We start from the raw sequence: 20,953 nt of genomic DNA, 5'->3' as shown, positions 1-20,953 counted from the left end.
GAAAAAAAAAAGTATTTCATTGGTACTTACCTCCTTCACCAAAGTGTGCTGATTTCTATTATTATTTTCTGAAAATATATTAATTTGGCAACCGCCATGTGATATCATTCACTGTTTCCATGAAAATATGCTACATCTAGGATGCTAAAACTAAATTGGACCAATGAGTAACTAACAATAATGTTGGAATATTATCAAGGTGAAACTTAGTTTAGTAGGCTATGTACCACTTACACAGATGGAGATACGAATCCACCCTGAAATTCAGTAAATAGTGATAAGTCTTGAATATGCAATCAAGCCCAAAGTGAAATAGTTGTCTCACAATTATTCTGATCTCATTAAATTCCATGGTGGGAGAAAAAAATAAAAATAAAAATCTTCCCACTGACTTTGAAGGGTGAAGGTCACTTTTATGCATAAAAATTCAGATACGTGTTAGATATGTGTGGGTTCCTTGGTACAGTTGTCCCGTTCTCTGCTTAATGCTCTATAACTAGGGAATATTTGACTATTATGACAAAATGAACAGCACAGTATCTTTTCGTGTTAAACTGTGATGCTGTCTTGGAGCCTCTGGGTCTGAACACACTGTACAGCTATTTGACAGTATTACTCCAACTAACCTTAACATTAGAAAGTAAAACAATTTGCACAGGACTTCACAAGAAAGCCTGAAATTCCCAAATGTGCTGCCACCACTCTCAACATAGTGCCATAAAATAACTAAACAGGGATTTTCTTGTTCATACCTCTGCTCAGGGTATGTGTTTAAACAAACAAAAATTGATTTTAATTGATTCCCTGAATGATATTATTAACAACAGTTTAATGTGTCTAGTTTATTACTAATCAAAATCAATATGCAGGTCAAACTACATCACCAACTCCCTTTGACTCCGTTGTGTTTTTGCAGTATGCAAACCATGAATTTTAAAGGACACTGCATGTGTTTAATGTGCAATTCACATCTAAAACTATATGGCCATGAGAGATTGTGAATCACTGAACAAGCTTCATTTGCTTCATCTTTCCTTTTGTAGGAGACCAATACTTTATCATCATTATTGACATATTTAATATAATGCACAAAATGAATCTATGGCAGCTACAGATTTACTGCAGCTCCACCAATGCATGGCACATTAAGGGCTTTTCTAGCTGCCTGAAGATCTTTTTAGAGTTTTCTTCAGGTGCTGCAGTGATATTGTTTTTGCCTTGCCCAAAGATGAAACATCTTCTGATCTTAAGTATGTTTACAAAGGATCACTCATGGCAAAGATGAGAGCCAGACATGTAAACTTAAATGATAGCTCTTGCTCTCTGTCTCTTCTTCCTGTGAACCTTCACTTTTAGAAGACAGACATAAAAAGCCCCTTGAGATGTCTGGACTAGAATCAAAAGAAAAATTCCCCTGCATTATGTACTTCAGGGCACAGTTAGAACTGACATTTCTAAGACTGGTTTGGCATTTTACTAGTAAACTTTCTTTTATCCTTGCGGAAGATTTTCTGGACGCCAGCAAATAAAAGAGGAATAAAACTTTGCTCTGTACATCTAGAGAGCTTTCAGTCAGCATTAGCTGACAGTTAGAGTGAACATTTCCATCTGCTGTGTGGAAAAAAAATTGTTTCTGTTCAGACCACACTATAGTGAACTTAATTCTTCATAAAATTTTAGCCTTTAAGAGATCGCACAGATGTCTGAGCCTGCTGCTTTACAGTTCTCTCAAATTATTAATTTGGAGGTATTAATGCATATGTTATTTAATTTATTTATAGTTTAGGTACCCAATTTAGTGAGAATTTTGTTTGTTAACTCAGCTTTCCATAACCGCACTTATTTCCTGTCAGTTAGGTACTTATGCATATGGATACATATAAAAAAACATAGATTCATTAAGTGTATATAAATATTTCAGAAAAATGCCTCGTTTAAGATCATGCAGATATGTGTGATAGAGTAAGAGACATAACCAATGCGTTTATAAAGAAGATCCACACTCATGCAGCTATTATCATGGCTTGAATGTCATATAGATAATACCATTGTAGTCGCAGTTATGCGTTAGATTAAGAGATCTAACTTAACTATTAATGGATTTTTAACTGTTGTTGTACCTTTTTACCACCTCCACCCTAATGAAAGAATAATTACTCTGAAATTGCAGTAACTGCCAACAGATCAACCCCATAAGCTTCAAGTAAACTGGAAGCAGTTAAAAGGAGGGAAGATAAGAAGTCCATGACTTTCCTGGGAGAAGTCACATAGAATAGGGACAAATTGTCCGTCTGCGTTTGTTTGAATGGTTGGTGCTGCAACAGTGACAGTGCGCGACATAACAAAAATAAAGACTTTTATCATCTATGGCTGCTGCTACCCGTCAGCTCAAAAAGACACTTTAAAATAGGAAGGTAGGGTTTTCAGAATTTTTCCAGAACAACTCAAAACTGTTACTCAAAGCTGATGCCAAAACTATTACCTTCAGTGGATGTAGATTTATGTTAATGAAATGAATGTTGTGGAAACTCCTACCCAGGAGGCCTGTATCAAAGATCTGTACTCAGCTTTCTCAGTAAAAGTCTGTTTGTTTTGGTTTTTTTTTTGTATTAAATTCCCCAGCAATCAATGGGAATGGTGGCTCAACACTTCAAAAACCAGGTAATTTCTCCTTTGCTATTCATGTCTGAAATAGCACCCAGCCCAAATCACTGAAGGCTACCCCTACCAGACTAATAAAGGATCGACATATCAGAATTTTTTAAACTAAGCAGCAGGGGAAACATAACTAAACTCACAGAAATTCATTTTAGCATTACACACAACCAACATATAGCCAAAATCCTGCATAGTTTTAACATCCAGAGCCCCAGGTGTCTGGGAACTAGTAGATGAGGTAAACCTCACTCACTAGTTCTCAACAAAGAAGGCAGGAGACCTCATCCATTGAGCTGTGCCCCTGCTGTCCTTCAACCAGTGTTGCGCATCAGACCAGCAGGTCACCCAGTCACCTCCCTTAAGGCACTACAACCCCGCCTCATCTTATGCTGCTGCCAGGACTGCCTTACTTCTTTTGACTGTTCACATTTTAGACATGACAGAACAAATTTTCCTGTGACGGAGGTAATTTTGAAAGCTTTCCTGTTGGCCTTTGTAGGCTTAACTTTATTTGATCTGTTTCTATTTAAGCTGACCCAAGTTTCTCATTAAATCCTTTCATGTCTCTTTAAGTCCATCTTTTTCTAGTATTTTAAACATTACCAAAACTGGATGAAAAGTGATTAAAAATGATGCTATGGAAGGAATTCTAATAAAATTAATCAAAGTGTGAGCTCATGAAATAGTGAAATTGTATCTTATTGCTAGGGAATAAATTATGAGCAGATGGATTAGTTCCACCCTATCAACTTTATTAATATGGCAGTAATAAATGAAGGAACAGTTGGCATATTGAATTCTATTCAACCATCTCCCTCTGTCCAGCTGCAGTGATAGATGAACCTCCAAAGATTCAGGGGTTCAGGCTGGTTCAGTTCAGCACCCAAATTAACTAGACTGAGCTGAAACTTGTGGGTTTACAAAATAGGTCTAGAAAACTCTAACAAGGAGCAAGGCAGTCTCCCAAGAAATTTTAGTTCACTCCTGCATTTGGCTAGGAAACGATTATTATTATTCATTGAGCACTAAGACATAGACAAAGACATTGCCTTACATCAAAAGACACACAAATCATTTAAACAGAGAATATAGGATTAATGGGTTGAAATGGTGGAGTAATGTGTCCGTGTGTTGCATCTATGTTTTAAAGGAAAGAAATTGTCACCACTGTGTTTTGTAAGGAACTTAATGTGTTCCATCTGCAAAATGGGATAATATTTCCCCAATGACCCCAAAGGCACTGTCACAAAAAAAAAAAACACATTAAAAGACTATGAAATGCTCAGTTCCACACAGATCTGGTAGGGGCCATAAAAACACTTTAGAAAAGGAGTCTCGGCACTCACAGTGTTGGAACACACAGTGCACAGACATCAGTAGGAGACTGGGAATGATATGAAAAGCTAAGATACTGGCCATATTGTCAAGGCATGGGGAAGAGGGGAAGACATCAGAGAACAGTTTGAAATGTGTACAAAGTACAGCCATCAGTCTAAATTGCTTTCAAGTTCTTACTAGTACTATTCATGTTGTTACTATAATTCTTTTGTCTTAAGAATACAAGCATACAGTGAATTGCAGGACTTTTCTCTCTCAGTCACAAACTTCTATCTAGAAAATTTGTCACATTTTAACCACTGATGGAGGAACATCATATCTACACAATATCTTTACTGCCTGCTAAGGAGCTTTTGAAAATCCCAGGAGGTGCCTCTCTACAAAGACAATACCTCAAAGCACATACAGATTATACAGACAAATAAATTTCATCTTGATACTAGAGGAGATGCAAAGTGGTTTCCCCTGCACTGAGAATGCTAACCTCACAGAGAGCTAAGAAACTGTTTTGAGAAATAAGCACTACCTATAAACTATTACAAGTTTCATACCACTATTTATGTGTGCGGAGAATATAAAAGAATCTTTTCAATCTATGGAGGATTCGGATTCAATCGTGTTTCACATCATGTTTAATAATACAATGTCCCTTGGACTCACTCTGTACTTGCCTTCCTGTTCCTAAATAGTCAATAGTTCAAAATTCTGCATTTGTGAACCATAGACAAAAATATTCATGAGGACTAAAAAGTCTGACTCACTGTAGCAGAGACTTGTGAATGACGATTCTGAACAGCTCAGAGATGTGGCAGAATTACTTGAAGCAAAGTAGTTGAATGTGAAATCCAGCTTCATTAGAAATAAAATATTGTAAAGATAAGTTTTGGACAATATTTCAAACTGTACCTAGAGATAATTTTAGTTTTGTTTATTTTTTTGTTTCTTTCTTCTTCTCCCCAACCCCCCCCCCCCCCCCCCCATATTTGAAGCTAACATCTACATGGGTTTTTCAACCACTTTCTTAGCAAACATGCTTTACAATTAATGATTTTTTTCCCAAGCAAGAACAATGATGATTCCAAGCTTGTGTGCTTTATAAAATAAAAACACAATGCAAGAAAAAAAGGAATTAAAAGAATTTAGTGTTTCTTCCTCCCTCGAAGATAAAACAGCAAAAAGGAACAGCAGATAAAGAAAAGCATTTTGCTATTTTAGGTACTGGTGGGTTTTTGGTTTAAAAAGTAAGGTGATAATGTTGACCTGGACACTTTAAGAGCTGCATCAGTTTTGGATTTCCACTTAGTCCTTCTCCTTCCCCCCATCTTTTCCCAGTGCAAGCTCTGAATGTGAATTGACCTGAATTCTGTCAAGTTCACTATCTGAAAATAAGGAATAGCATGAGAAAACCAAGTACTTTGACAGTGCAAGAAGTAAATATTTTATGTGATAACCAAAGGAATTATTAGGTATTTACGGTTCCATCTCCATAAAATGCTGATGTGGCCCTGACTTTTCCCTGGTAATAGGGTATATAAACGTACTACATTAGCTGGGAAATCCCACAGCCTTGTGGCTATTTTTAAGGAGTACTCTCTTCTACCCCCCCATGCTCAGGGTATATGGCATTCACAGTTCACACATCAGAGAGATCTATGCTCTACCTATGTGCAAGAGGTGACTGAGCTCTAGCCTTGTTTCTTTTATTTTAGATTAAAACCTTTATATTACAGTCATGATGAACATAGCAGAACTTCTCAGCATCCTACTATCACTAAAGTCAAAAAGTATTAAAAAGTAAGAGCAAAAGAATGAATTGGAAAGCATTACGGTTCATTCATTAATTCTGAAATTGAAATACTCTGACTATGAATGCAATGCATTGAAAATACCTGTTAGCCAAGGACGCGGTCCAGTCAGGTATACATCTACTGAAGGTACTGTTAAAGCTGCTTTTCACAATAAAAGCTTCTTGGAGAGACAACAATTTGATAGATGGACCACTCAGTGGATAAAGAACTGTCTGGATGGCCGCATGCAAAGAGCTGTGGTCAATGGCTCAATGTCCAGCTGGAGACCAGTAACGGGTGGTGTCCCTCAGGGATCGGTGTTGGGACCGGTCTTGTTCAACATCTTTGTTGGTGACATGGACAGTGGGATTGAGTGTGCCCTCAGCAAGTTTGCTGACGACACCAAGCTGTGTGTTTCGGTTGATAAGCTGGAGGGAAGGAATGCCATCCAGAGGGACCTTGACACGCTTGTGAGGTGGGCTGATGCCAACCTTATGAAGTTTAACCATGCCAAGTGCAAGGTCCTACACCTGGGTCGGAGCAATCCCAGGCAGAGCTACAGGTTGGGCAAAGAAGAGATTCAGAGCAGCCCTGTGGAGAAGGACTTGGGGGTGTTGGTCGATGAGAAAATGAACATGAGCCAGCTTCAGTGTGCATTTGCAGCCCAGAAAGCCAACTGTGTGCTGGGCTGTATCAAAAGGAGCATGACGAGCAGGTCGAAGGAGGTGATCCTGCCCCTCTACTCTGCTCTTGTGAGACCTCCCTTGGAGTATTGTGTGCAGTTCTGGTGTCCTCAACATAAAAAGGACATGGAACTGTTGGAACAAGTCCAGAGAAGGGCCACGAGGATGATCAGGGGCCTGGAGCGCCTCCTGTATGAAGACAAGCTGAGAAAGTTGGGGCTGTTCAGCTTGGAGAAGAGAAGGCTGCATGGAGACCTCATAGCAGCCTTCCAGTATCTGAAGGAGGCCTTAAGGATGCTGGGGATGGACTCTTCATTAGAGACTGTAGTGACAGGACAAGGGGTAACAGGTTCAAACGTAAACAGGGGAAGTTTAGATTGGATATAAGGAACAAGTTCTTTACTCTAAGGGTGGTGAGGCACTGGAATGGGTTGCCCAGGGAAGTTGTGAATGCTCCATCCCTGGCGGTGTTCAAGACCAGGCTGGACAGAGCCTTGGGTGACATGGTTTAGTGTGAGGTGCCCTGCCCATGGCAGGGGGGTTGGAACTAGATGATCTTAAGGTCCTTTCCAACCCAAACCATTCTATGATCCTATGATTCTAATAAGTAAGGCTTGTAGACTTGAACTCAGTGTTTGAGTACTGTGGCAAAAGTATTTCTTTCTCATTTTTAACACAAAATCCTGTAGACCTTGCCAGAACACCTATTAACTATACTTATGGTTTGGGGCATACTGAGATTAAGATTCCGAAGAGAGATTTAGGATGATTGGGTCCAGTTCACATCTCGACTTCTTAGTTTCTGTATTGGCTTGCAGATGACTTGGGAGCTCCATCAAACACTACTCACACCCGTACTATACCATTTCAAAACCCTTGCTACCATTCTCCTAAGGGCCTAAGCTTTGTCTAGTGAGCGTAGGCAAAATCACCCATAGGTCAGTAGAGCTACGTTAGTCAGCCCTTGTAACTTTCACAGTTGTTCAGAAATCCCTTTGCCAACAGTGCTTGATCTGATAGGTGTTCTCAGAACATCCTACTGGGAGTATGCAATACACAAAGGTATTTCCCTGGTAGAACATTTCCCTGTGATATAAAACAGTTTAAAGTCCTTCTTTTAAATGATTTGCAGGAAAGATTTCAGTTCAAGCTCCCAGTGTCTTCCCTCCAATAGGGGGGGCTATAGGCTATTCTGGGCAGTGTTCTCTCGACCTCTCCCAAAGAAGCTGTTTGCATTTGCTTAGTACATACAGTCAAATACTGTCTTGTAAAGAGACTAGGAGCTGCCCCATCCACAGGCTAGATGTGTGAAACTGAATGGAGGGTGAAACTGGATAGAGGAAGCACGATCAGGCTCACTGTTAACTGTTGTGTGAGAAAGACCAACTGAAGTGGGCATTTGGCTCCCTGAGAGAGCATGAGGCAGTTCAAAGTGGAGGACAGTCTCCCTTGTACCCAAGACTGGATGGGTAACTCCCAGAGAAAGGTACACTTAAGACACATTCCTTTCCATATGATTTTTTGCAGGGCAATATATTTGGCTCCTTAATCACTGTGCTGATTCATGTAGAATCTTATTTTTACAAGCTGCACTCTCCTAATTCAAATTTTAAAAAGGGTTGTACAGGATATTTGGTGTGGGCTTTCTTCCCCAAGTTGTATCGGATGTCCAACTTAATAAAAGTCCTAAAACTTTCTCTGCAAGATTTACCTCACTAACATTCTCTATGCAATGCATAAGGAGACTAGTTACACTGCTTGGACATGGTGTATTTCCATAGGCCTTAAGATGCTTAAATCTCTCTTCCCAACCAATTTCCCTGGATTGGCCTGCACATCCCCTGAACATGAGAAAAGGAATGTGATACTTTTCTTTTTTCAGCAAAATATTCATGATGAATAGTAAGGTGGTGATAGCCAAATGTAAATGAACTAAGTTCCACAAGTCCAGTTCAATAAGAGCACTGATTTTGATTCTTTTTATTTTTCTAAAAGAAAATTAAAATAAATAATTGGAACATTGGGATTTCCTTTCTTTGTCTAAATTGAGCTTAAACTGGCCCAAAGGATTGAAAAGGTATGTAAGCCATGGGTGGACTGACAACAAGATTTCAAGAGCTTTGTTACCAAAGCTAATAATAAATAAATGGACTAAATATATTAATTTAAAAAAAAAGCCTGAAAATTTATTAATTTATTTCTGTTATGTTGGCTGCAGAGTGAATTCAGATGGGTTTTGTTTAAGGACTTGGTGCACATGCTATTTTATACAGTGGCATACTAGGCTTTGGAATACACATGAGAGCCACGCATGGTCTGGGGAACATTGAGGAAGCCACTAATAAAGGCTCAGAAACACTAAATAGAAGACTTCTAAAACAGTTTTCCCAGACAATGCCAAAACACCCCAGCAAGTTCCTGCCTTTCATGTAAGGACAGAGCCTACATATGTGTGGAGGCTCCACTGTAAATAGAAAGCACGCTTGTATCCGGTGGACAACAGGAGGTGTTTCCCTTTGCATATTTACAGTCTGCACTGATGCACGTTTGAAGAGGCCAAACACACGACCAGCTCCATGCAGCCATGTCCTTTGTTGTTGGCTGTCTTTAATGGTGTCCCAGGGAACACACAGGGCCAGATCCTGACAGCAGTTGTGCTGAACACCCAAGTCATTCAAGTCAACTGCCAAGAGCTGACCATGCTCTTCAAAAAGCTGCAAGCTTTCTCTTCAGTGAAAGTGGTACAAGTGGCTTGTACGCTCAATACCCAGTCTGAACTGAAAAATATCAGCCAGCTATAGATGGTCAGAGGGACATAGGGGTGTGCCATTGGGCCAGGCCTGTGCCTGGGGATGTCCATGTTGTGGAAGGCCACCTAGGCAACTACTGCTCCTCATGTGAAAGGTGCCAAGGAGAAAAGAGGCATGTGAAATAGATATGTGCTGTTTGCAAGGTCCCCATTCTGGGCAGGGATGATCTCCAACACCTTGTGCTTTCCCAGCAGCTCAGTGGAAGGCAAGTCATAACTGGCAGCCCCACAAGCAGCAGCCTGACCCTTCTGTATTTGACTCTGGTTTTGAAGTGGCCTTTGATGAAGGTCCTTGCTCTGCTAAGAGTCCATCTCTGAAGCTTTTCCAGGCCAAATATCAGACCCTTCTCTTATTAAGACATTAGGATATTTGTTTAGTTAGTCAAGAGACAGGTTCGAAGATCTTGAGAGGGTATATTTTTAGAAAGAAAGCGTTTACACAAATTGTTCTAACTGTAACCAGCAAATATTTTATTAAAAATCTATCACTCATGTAAAGGTTAGAGCCTTGGTGCATGCACAAAGAAATGTGAGGGCTAAAACTAAGAATGTGTAAAGGACACTAGAGAAAGTCCTTGTGCAAATATTCAGGACACAAGGAAAGTGCATGGATAGGTCTCCATTCCGCACCACCCATAACTCAAATCTGAGCTACTTACATTCAGAAGGCGCTTTGTAAGCATATGGTAGTGCAGAAGGGAAAACTATGACTTTTACTCTATATGTGTGAGTGAGAGAAATGTAAAGATTTAAGAAATGGTGGGTTTTTTTCCTCCTTTCTTCCCATTCAGTTAAAAGCTTCAGTAAAAATACAATACTTAAAAGGAAATCAATCAAAATCATTCAAGACTAAAGTTTCTTGGACAATGCAGAGAATGAAGACTGCATCAAAACAGAAAAGATGAATGAATTTATAGACAGTATCTGGTTATCATTTATACTTCCCTTTTACCACACTGTGGCTTAGCATGAAAAGAATGAAATAATGAAGGACCGATTTGCCTTTGAAAATCAATACATATTTCATTCAAAAGAGCCTTTGAGTTAGAATACTTTACTTGCTATCTAATAGCTATGTCCAGCACTAAATTTTACATATCCCCAGATACTCATTTAATATACACAGCTGGGAGACAGGAGTAAGACAGGCAAATTTGTTTTCCTAGAACACCTACAAATCTGGCCATGTAGTAATTTATTTTCTAAACCATAATGGGGTCAGAATTGACCCTAATGAATTTGCAACACACTTTCTGCTATAAACAAAGAAGTGAATTTCACGGATTTTTATTAATCATGATCTTTTTCAAAAGATAGTGATTAAAGGTTTGCCTTCTGGTGCATAGCAGACTGAGAATGCAGCTTCCTTACAGCTTGATGGCTTACTGAACAGCAGACTGCATGCAGGCAGCTTTCACACATGGACAGAAACAGATTGCATGCAGTTAGTGCCAAACAAGCAGATTGAAGTTAGAATTCGTCCTGCTTTCTCCAACAGCCTGCTCACAGTAATTTACTATTGCATGTCCTTTTCATTCAGCTAAAGTAATGAAGGAGCCACTAGTTGAACAAGGCCCGCCTTACAAAAAACAGCTAATTGCTTCTGAAAACTAAATAATGTGCTTAGTGACGATGCTTATTCTACTGCACAAGGCATGATAAGCGATGCTGAGTTGATGCTTTGCTTTGGTCAATACTGAGATCACATTAGCACAGAGATGGAGGAGAGCAGAAAAAAAAAGCTTAAAAGTCAAAATTTAGGGGCCCTCAACAATGTATTAAGACAGTTAATTACAGTTTATTAATCACCTAAGTTCCTCTGACCTAGACAAATAGTTTTATACAGCAATTTACTTTCCCTAGTAGACAGACCTCTAGAAGATTTCTGTGATTCACTTCAGGTCTGAGGAGCGATGGGGAGGCAGATAAAGCAGCGAGTGCAGCACTACAAACATAACTGAATCAAAGTGACTCAGATTGTTCCCCTCCAAATGTCAGAAACATGCTAGCTACAGTTCTTCTTGCAAGGACAGAGGCTACATTTGGATCTGGGAAATGTTCCAGGCCCAGGTGGTGACCCAACCTACACTTGCCAAGATTCATCACTTCAAAGAAATAACTCTGTACAGACCTAAGGACTCCTACACCTTTAGTACGTATTTTGAGGTAGCTTATGAGGTGTTTTCAGTTTAACTTTCTTGTGTCCACTAGAAAAATGAATTGCTGTAGATTCAGGTTTCTGAAAATGCGGAGTTTTTCCTTCTCCAAAGTAGGTATGGGTACATTCACATCCCACAGCAAACTCTCCCACGTTATAACTCACATTGTTTTTCTGACTTATAGGATTATATGATTACAGGCAGTGCCCCCTAGGCAGCTCTAAAACCATAGATTGAATATTATCTTATAGTTTCAGTATTTTTTCCCAGACAGATGAACAGTTTACCTGATGGGTTGCTCTTGGCCTGCCAATACTCCTAGTAGTTAACCAGTTATTTTTCATCTTCCCACTCTTACTCAGTAAGACACTGGATATCTTACAAGAGGAATTTTACTGTTTGCCCAGTAGTAACTCAGCAAAGCCCCCTACAAATTTTGAACCAAACACAGAGCCCATATTCCCTCCAGCATAAGGTTTCTTCCATGTGGCAAAAGGCTTCCAGAATTTACTCTGAGATCCTAGCATAGGCAGACTTAGCTGCTGCAGAAAACTAAAACATTTCCAATTCAAATCAGACTTAAATGATGTACTATAGATAGAAGAACTGAGATAATGGAAAGGATCCAGTCCAGAAAATACTAGATTACAGTGTATTATGATATAACATACATTAGATGCCATTATATACTGTATACTGTAATCTGTATTAGACACAGGAGAGTAATTTAACAAAGGTTAAATTACATGTTAGTGCAAGGATGCTGTCATCTTGCTTTTACTTCTTGTTAATTCCCACCTTCCATATCCTTTCTACAGCCTTTTAATCACTTGATAACAGTAGAGTATATATAAACCTTACACTCTTTTTTTTTTTACAGAAATACACAGAACTGGAGTAATTTTGCTGTGTTGATTCCACCATACCAATCTTTACCCTTCAGCTGCTAATACCCTTTTTCCATCACTTCTGCCTGACTGAATCAGGGGAGGATACTTCTAGAAAAGTATTCATGTTTGATGACTTCAAAGAAGTGCAAAAGTGCAAGAGGAAAGCTTCACGTAAATGAGGCTTGGATGTTCTGTAAGGCATTTTTTGTAAAGCAAAAAAAGCTGTCTCAGTCCTCTTCTGCATTTCTGAGCCTCCAGTAACTGACTGGAGTTGTGAAGTTAGCTCTGAATTAACGCCAAACGAAAGCTGTGCTATTGTTATTTATGAGTGCTGGTGGTCCACTGGCAGTGTGCTGTTCATGACCAGTTTTCACAAGAAGTTGGACACTTCCCAAGGTATTTTTTTCCTGTCTTCTGATTGACCTCAGAGTCAGCTGTTGAGTGAAATTATCTCAAAGGTCCACAAGCCTAATGAGTACCTTTCATCAGCAAATACTGTGAGCTTCAAGAGCAGTCTTCATCTTTTCACAATGCTTGATAGTGATGCCAGGAGATAATGCCAGGAGATAATGCAAGGTTTAAGTTTCCTAAATACTAATTTTTGTACCTTACCAGATACAGCCCACATATATAAGGTTTTTTTTTCCAACAGAGCAACTCTTCAGATCTGCTTGTCCTTCCTTTCTGAAGTATAAGCTGAAGCTTTTCTCACACAGTCAATAATGGTATAAAAAAAAATACAATGTCAAATCATGATGTACTGTCAGAAAACTGACAAATGGAGTGGAAGGATGCTGATCAGAACTTTATAGTGATTTTAACTAGAATAACTTGCTGTTTGCCATATCCACATGTGCAGTGTTTAAGGGGTTGTCTGACCACATACTTTTGCTCCACATCTGTCAACTAAGACCAGAGATATGTTTGCACAGTCTGTCTGGAACATTAGGATACTCCCACAAGTATTTCTGGTTTATAAAGCGAGAAATGGGTTACCTTGAGACTGTGGTATGTTCATTTGTGGTTTATATGTTACAGTTGCAACAGTCTTCATATCCTGTAAATTATATTAGTTCAGACATCAAGTGATAGAATTTCAAAATGGGAAGGCACTTCAAACTATTAATATAAACTAACACGTAGGTTTGAATTGTTCACATCATAGTGATTTGCCACAGTCAAAGAGCACATCTGATTTATTTTATATCTCTCAAAAAAGTGTTCTTTCATACAGTTCACAGAATCACAGAGTCACAAAATCATTTCAATTGGAAAGAACCTCAGGAGGTCTCTAACCTCTTGTTCCATGCAGACTCAGCTATGAGATCAGACCAGGTCGCTCAGGTTGCTTTGTCTATTCTGGTCTTGAAAACCTCAAAGGATGGAACTTGCACAACCCCCTTCTGCAATCTGCATCACTTGACTGCCCTCAAAGTGAGAAATGTTCCCTTACATGTGCCCAGACAGAAACTGTCCTGTTTCAGTTCATGACCATCGACTTTTGTTCTGCCATGCACCTTTCATGAAGAGCCTGGCTCCCTCTTCTTGGCAACCTCCTCTTAGGAAGGCTGCTATTAACTTTCCCTGAAACCTTCTTCATTCTGGGTTAAAAATGACCAACTCCTTCATCCTCTTCTCAGAAGGCAAGTTCTGCAAGCCAAGTGTGCCCTGAGCACTACAGGGCATAGGGCACATCTGCTGTAGCTTGACATGCACACAACCACCTGAGACCTGACAGTGCTGAGATTCAAGTTAGAAGTAGGTATTCCTCTAATTCTGTCAGTGTAGGCTGATTAGTAAATATTCTGGGAATGTATATGCCAGACAGCCCAGTAGAAAACACAGCTATTAGGCCCTAATCTCCAAGAGCCTAATGAGTAGTGATGCTGTAGGAGATGCAAATTCAAATCCTTCATGTACTGATTGATAGGAGTTCAGTTAGTGGTAAACTTGGAGTTTACAATTAACTCTAGCTGTCAGTCTATAAAGACAAGACAGTTTTACCAGTACAGAACTCAGCATATGTATTCATTTACAGCAGCTTCTGCCTGCTTCATTAGCAGAATGGATATTGAAGCTTCACCTGCAGAGCAACCTTTACAAATATTTCATAGTAGTTGTCTGAGTTGTTTAGTACAACACAAAATGCAATTTACTGGAGACTAGCAATAGCACGAACCATTACAAAAACACAAATTAAGAAAAAATCTATTGCAAACATATCTGCAATTACAGCAAAGGGCCTAGCAATCAGTCTCTACAACCAACAAAAAAATCTCTCTCCATCATATAACATAGCCCAGTAAAATAATCAACAGCATGTGTATGGAAAGTTATGTATGATAGCTGTGCAGATAACAGATGGGTAGGATCTTTGGGTTTTTTTTACTCCCTACAACTGCTTGTTTCAGGCAACATTCTCTTTCTTAGAAAGATGATAAACTAAATAACGGTATTTCTATAGTTTAGCAGATGTGATTCCCTTAGCAGGATGGAAGATGAGATGTGATAAAAAATGCCAGTTCTGTGGCAGGAGATGGAGCAAGCACACAAGGTAACATCTTACTCTAAGTACATGCATACTTCACATCTTCCTGCTTTAGGTTTGCATGTTTAAGGTTGAGCACTCATATTGGGACTTTGCTGAATTTAGAAAAAAATAATCATCATTGCAAAGGAACAACTTCTTCAATTCCCACAATTGCTGGCGTTACAGGCACAGAGCTTTCTTTCTGTATTATCTTTACTGGAAGAGCCCCTATCCACAGGCAATAGCCAGGAAACTTGCAGGTCTTTTCTGAACATGCAAGACAGTTTGCAAAAATTGTTGAAAGGTGGAGATGATGACAAGAAAAGCTCATCATCACCTAGATTATATTTCTGGTTTTAAAAGTCACTGTGATCTCTGATCCTTGAGCAGGGAAGAATAGGGCTGCTATTGGCTTCAAGAAGAGCTGTTTTCTCTAATGGGTTAGGTTATCCAGCTCAGCCCCTGAAGCCTTTCTTCATTCATTTAACTGAGGATCCTGAGGGACTAATACTTTAGCTTAGACATCTGAGACAGATACTCAGATATGGATAGGGATGAACACCTCTCTCTGTCTTGTTCAGGGGACCTTCAAACACACTATGGAAATAGGTAACTGAGATAAATATGGACATATTGAGAGTGACTGTAAAATACAAAGTTGTCTTAAATTTTTTCACAGTAACATTTTATGACAGAGACTAGCTATTGACGCATAAGTATCGTATCATTCATAACTTGGCATGTAAACTGGTGCTTTGTCCCATATCCCTGTATCCAGCAGCTGAAGCCATTTTTAGTCAAAGAACGAAGAGTAGCAGTTCCAGAAATTTATTTGGATCATGCCAAAGTTAATAGCCTTCTGGGGGCACTGGAACAGTGATCAATCGCCACAGAGGGGACTTACTGCAAGTATCCCCTAGTACTCCCATAAAGAGTTAAATCAAAGACAATGCTCCTACCAAGAGGAATGGAATTAATCCATGTCCTTACCACTGCAAAGCTTCCAAGCTTCTTTAAGTCCAGCACTTGCTCAGCAAGTGAGAGGGTCAAAATCATATCCAAAATTAAGTGCATTATATGCTCTTTCCATCTTGATGGACACCTACCCCTAAGACTTAGAGACCATCCATTTCTTTTTTCTCTCCAGGAAGAAGACTTTTCCAGATGGTTCTTACCTCCTTTCAAGCTTGGTATTTATAGGTTAAGAAACACTTCTGAAGGAGCCTAGACAGTCATGCTTGGACTTAAGAACAAGAAAGAAGGAAAAGAAAAAAAATAACCCAGCATTTTTGAGCCTCTCTACTGTGTGTTAATTTGCTATGCTGTTCATATCATTCTAGCACAAAATAATAAAAGCAAAGCATAGCATTTACAGATCAGCTTTTTATTGAAAGAAAAAAAGTAATAATATGCTTCACACCTAAAGGTAGGGAAAAGTCACAAAACTATGTGACTGGAGCAGAGCTTTATAGCTTCATAAGATGAGGGGTGAACACTTTGAATTTTTATTTCATAGAAACTAAAGACAGAGCCTTCAGGCTTATCACTAGTGGGTTTATTTCTCTATTGTTTATTTAAATTATAAAGTGCATTCCTAACAGATGATAAAACCCTGGATGAAGGGCAAAGCCTCAAGGCATATAAAGAAAAAATAGAAGAAACCCACAAATTTATACTTCCAGATAAAATTATTATGGGGAAAGTAGTTTCAGTGTTCAATTTCCTTCATCACCAGCCTTCTTTTTTTTTTTTTTTTTTCCCCTCTTTTCTCTTCTTTCACTTCCTTTTCCAAAACAAGCCTTTATGCAAAAATCACATTACCTCTATAATGACTTGACCCTTTACCGGTAAAAGCTTTAGGAATTTTCAGTGGGTAAAGAGTCAGACCTGACACAGGTCAAATCAGTTTGGAGCATATGCTTTCATTCTCCTGAAATGTATGTCCACAGAATATCCAGCACTCCACAAGTCTTGAACTTCTGAACATCATATCCATCTTTAGATACTCAGTAGTCACAAAGTGGAACCACAGTTATAACAGCAGGTTTGAGCTCCATGTATCTTATGTGCTAGTGGATTCAACCGACATCCTGCTAAAGCAGCTTGCATTACATTCCCTACCTCCCGTGAACACAAGACTTATGTAATTTTGCATGCATGAGTTGTCATACACATTTTATCAGGACTGCTCAGGATGCAAGTTACACAGGATAAGTTTCACCTGATCAAATATTAACAGCTGAAACACAGACACTACATCTTTATAGGTAAGCCATTCAGACAACTAAAATAGATATTCAAAACAGATCAGCTGAACTGTGCCTTAAACCTGTCAATTTTTCCCAGATGATTATAAAGTCATCCAAAGGAACAAGCCCAGCTGTAGAGCTCTACATTGTTGAAAACAGAATTCAGGTAAGATGGCTCCCAACCACATTGACAAAACCAGTTGGGTCACAGAAGGCTTTTCCTTCCATCCACTTGCCATATTTTCATTTTTGCAGAAAGTAGAGACTGAGCAAAATATTTGGTACAGAGGGTCAACATAACACACCAGTTCCCAGAGCACCCTTTAGAAATGCACACGGTAGCTCTTCAGGTGCTATGTCAGCTCTCTGGCAACTCATGGTTAAACAAATTTCTTTTAAACCTTCTACAAAGCACAGAGGGAATCCACACTTCTGCCCTCATCTTTCCTGATGTCAAAAGAGTAGGCAGCAGAAGATGCTATTAATGTTTTTTTCTACAGCAAACCAAATATAAAACTTAATGGGCCACAACATACAGCAATTTATTTCACAATCTGTAGCAGAAGCAGTCAAAGAACATATGAGCTTCGAATGGGTTTTGGATACAGTTAATAGCAGGCAATAAGCCAAAATAATGAAAAACAGCTTTGAGGCTAAACAGAAAACTCTACTACTTTCAATATCTTGCTTTCAAAGGGAACAACAAAATGCATTCTAAAGAGATGATATTTGTTGGCATTTCTTTTTCAGTGGATTTACATCTTTTTCTGGGCTCCTGTCTAAAGATGACAATTATTAATTTAATTTATTGTAAACTAGAAAAGAACTAAATTCCTATTGAGCGTGGTATGCCTTTAATCCATGACTCAGTTTTCCATCTGTTCTTTGCTGAAAACAGCCAGAAAATACAGAGTTATTGAAGTAGAACAAAACAACTACAACACTCCATTTTCTTTTTCTGAAACACTGCTCTTTCTCACAGAGGTCTCTGTTTTTATTAATGAGCCTTTCAGACACAGCCTGGTCTATAATGCCTCACCTTAATTTAGCCTGTCGGGCATTCAAACACTGTCGAACAGGGAATAAAGAGTTTCTTTCCCAACCTGAGCCCTGGTGGGAAGAGTTATTAGGGAAGGTGTGGGTGATGTATTGACTCTGCTTTTCTGGGTTTCTGCCTGAAAGACATCTCTGAAGATGTCCCTTGACTAAGGACATTGCTACTGCACTTAATCTATCTGGATCAAAGTTGCATAATAAAGCCTATTGCTGTTTTGGCATTCCATCGTTTTTCTCAGTAGGATCTCCCCACACAAAAGAACTGACTTGACAGTTTTAGGTTTCTGTAGTTATTCTTGAAGTCTTATCTAGGCTTGAAATAGGATACACAATAATTTTTTATCATTAAAATCAATATTTTTGGTGGCTAAACAGTCTCAATAATGGAGACTGTTTCTTCTTTTTCTTATTACAAATAAGGAAGCCTTAACCCTTCTTTTACTGGATTAAGCCATCAGCATGGCAGAGTGGAGTGTATGTGGGTAAAACCTGTAGCAAAGTGTTACAAGAGGAAAAAAGGCAGCCTAACATACTCCTGCTTAATGATGCACAAGTGTTCAAATTTCATCTTCAGAAATGACCAGATAGATTCTGCTTTTAGTAAATTAACAAGCATCTTGATAAGATACTTTCAGCTCTTCTGGTACCTATATGTTTCCAAGATGAAGAATGTAGCATCATTAACACTTTAAAAAGTCACCATTTCAGTATTTGCCTGCACTCACAAGTCCTCTTTTTGCAGCTGCTTTTTACTGTTTCACTTCTGTCTTATTACTGTTCTGTTGTTTCAAAAGAACAGAGCTTTACGTACTCTAGCTTTGTTTGACACACTAGAGCTTAGTATAAGTTTAACATATGTGACACAGCTGATGTTAATAGACTTAAATGTTTCCCAATGTAGTTTTCCATATTTACTTTGAAACAGATGTTTTACCTCTTTTTGTGTCCTTGGACACTGGCCATTCCATGGGACTCTAACTATGGAACTGTTAGAGAAGCCTTGCGGCTAAAACATGTTTTGTTCAGCAAATGTATCTTCCTTTGGAATTACTGCCAATATCAGAGGAAAGATTTTATCTGAACAGGAAATATATTAATAATTTGCTACCATTGTGCACAAATGACCAGAAATGCAGAAAAGGTGTTAAATACTTCCTATGACTATGCTATAAAAAAAGAAGTTATATTAGAACTTTGCCACTTGTGACAATATATAGCTTCTCTTACTTGTGCATAGCAATTATCTTCAGATAAAAAAGATCATTTCAAGCAAAATACTTCTGTCTATCTTCTCAATTTGGCATTATGAACTCAATATAGAAAAAGGTGTCTGGAAAATGTAATGATTATTAGTTAGTCTGAATTTCTGGAAAAGTATTAGAGCAGCAATATATAGTTGGAGATCACTTTGCTAGCAAGTAAAATATATTGTCTGAAAATATCTTTTTCTCTACTACATCACAATTCATTAATTTAAACTAGGTAGACATAATAGCTTGCTTTGTACAATGGATTAAAGTAATTGCTTTCTTTGTTTTTATTCATGTAGATCTTAACACCACAGTTCTGTTGACCTCCAACAACCTCATAATTCTTCAGCAATCATAAATGAAGCCTTTATTCTTGAGCTCAGCTTCATTTTGAGTTAAAATCTGTATCATGAGTTTGTCTTCAGTTGACTTCCTTTTTCTCTTCATTTTGCCTTCATTTCCCTAATGTCCATATGTATGATTACATAGTTCCATAACAGAATGTTTACTCAATCAAAAAGAAGGGGAACGTCTCATTGTTTTAATGACGGCATCCATCCCAACCCATATTGACTACAAATAATTGCTCCCCAAATTGCCCAGTTGGCAAGGAACATCCTGGTTTAAAATCCTTTGTCTTTACAGAGCAAAGTATTTGTCAGCAAAATTTCTGTCAATAAGATATCTCTAAATTATACTTCTCTCGTCTCACTGTTTTAAAACTGAATAGGAAGAGAAGTCCTTAAGATCAGATATGTGAAACAGGGATAGAGCAAACCATCAACAATCCTATTTTATTTTCAGTTTAGGCTAAACTAAATGCACCACAACAAAGTGTTTGAGGTGTGTTAGACACGCAAAGCAGGGAAGAAAAACATGAGCAAAGAAACACACGAGGTCATGTAGTTCATCCTCCCATACAAATTTACCAGCAGCTTAACTAATCTCACTTAGAGTCTTCCAGTGAAGGGCATTCTGCAAACGTAGCTAAAATGTCTGGGAGAAGCTACATAACCTATGTGAAACGCTTAGAAACAGTGATGGGTGAAAGGAACGAGCAATAAAGTTCTTTGCCAAATATCTGTTTCCCATTTATTAGTTCTTTATAGGACCTTCCTTTGTTTCATAGACGGATCTATAACTAACCATTATTAGAAAGGAATTAATTTGCAGGGCAAAAAGGAATTCTCTATAGATCTGCAACTATAAAGTTAATTGAAAACAGTGCAATAAAAGAGAGACACTGGCATGAATGAGATTTCCTTCAAGCACAAGAAGGATTCAGAAAAAAGTTTATCCAGAATTGTAAACCAAAAAGGACATTTAACAGAACACATGATAACAGAAAGTCCAGATTATTTATGCTCATTTCAATTAAAAAAATTAAAAATATGAATTCATATAAGTTACTGATTACTAATCCCAGTTACTTTTACATGAATATGACTGAGAGTCAAATTCTTCTGAGTAGAATTTTTGATTAAATGTAACATAAAGATGTATATGGTATCCTCTGGACCTTAATGAACTCTCTCCTTCAAAAT

General features: G+C 38.5%; 1 protein-coding gene across 1 annotated transcript in view; it reads right to left on the bottom strand.

Moving 5' to 3' along the window:
* The window catches only part of CPED1 (cadherin like and PC-esterase domain containing 1), a 160,011-nt gene that overhangs the window by 34,787 nt on the left and 104,271 nt on the right, over positions 1 to 20,953 (bottom strand). The window lies entirely within an intron of this gene.

The sequence above is a fragment of the Pezoporus occidentalis genome, unplaced genomic scaffold, assembly GCF_034315485.1.
Source record: "Pezoporus occidentalis ecotype Australia unplaced genomic scaffold, CSIRO_AGI_Poc_V1 ctg14, whole genome shotgun sequence".
Taxonomy (NCBI): Eukaryota; Metazoa; Chordata; class Aves; order Psittaciformes; family Psittacidae; genus Pezoporus; species Pezoporus occidentalis.
This window is presented reverse-complemented; position numbering and strand designations above follow the sequence as displayed.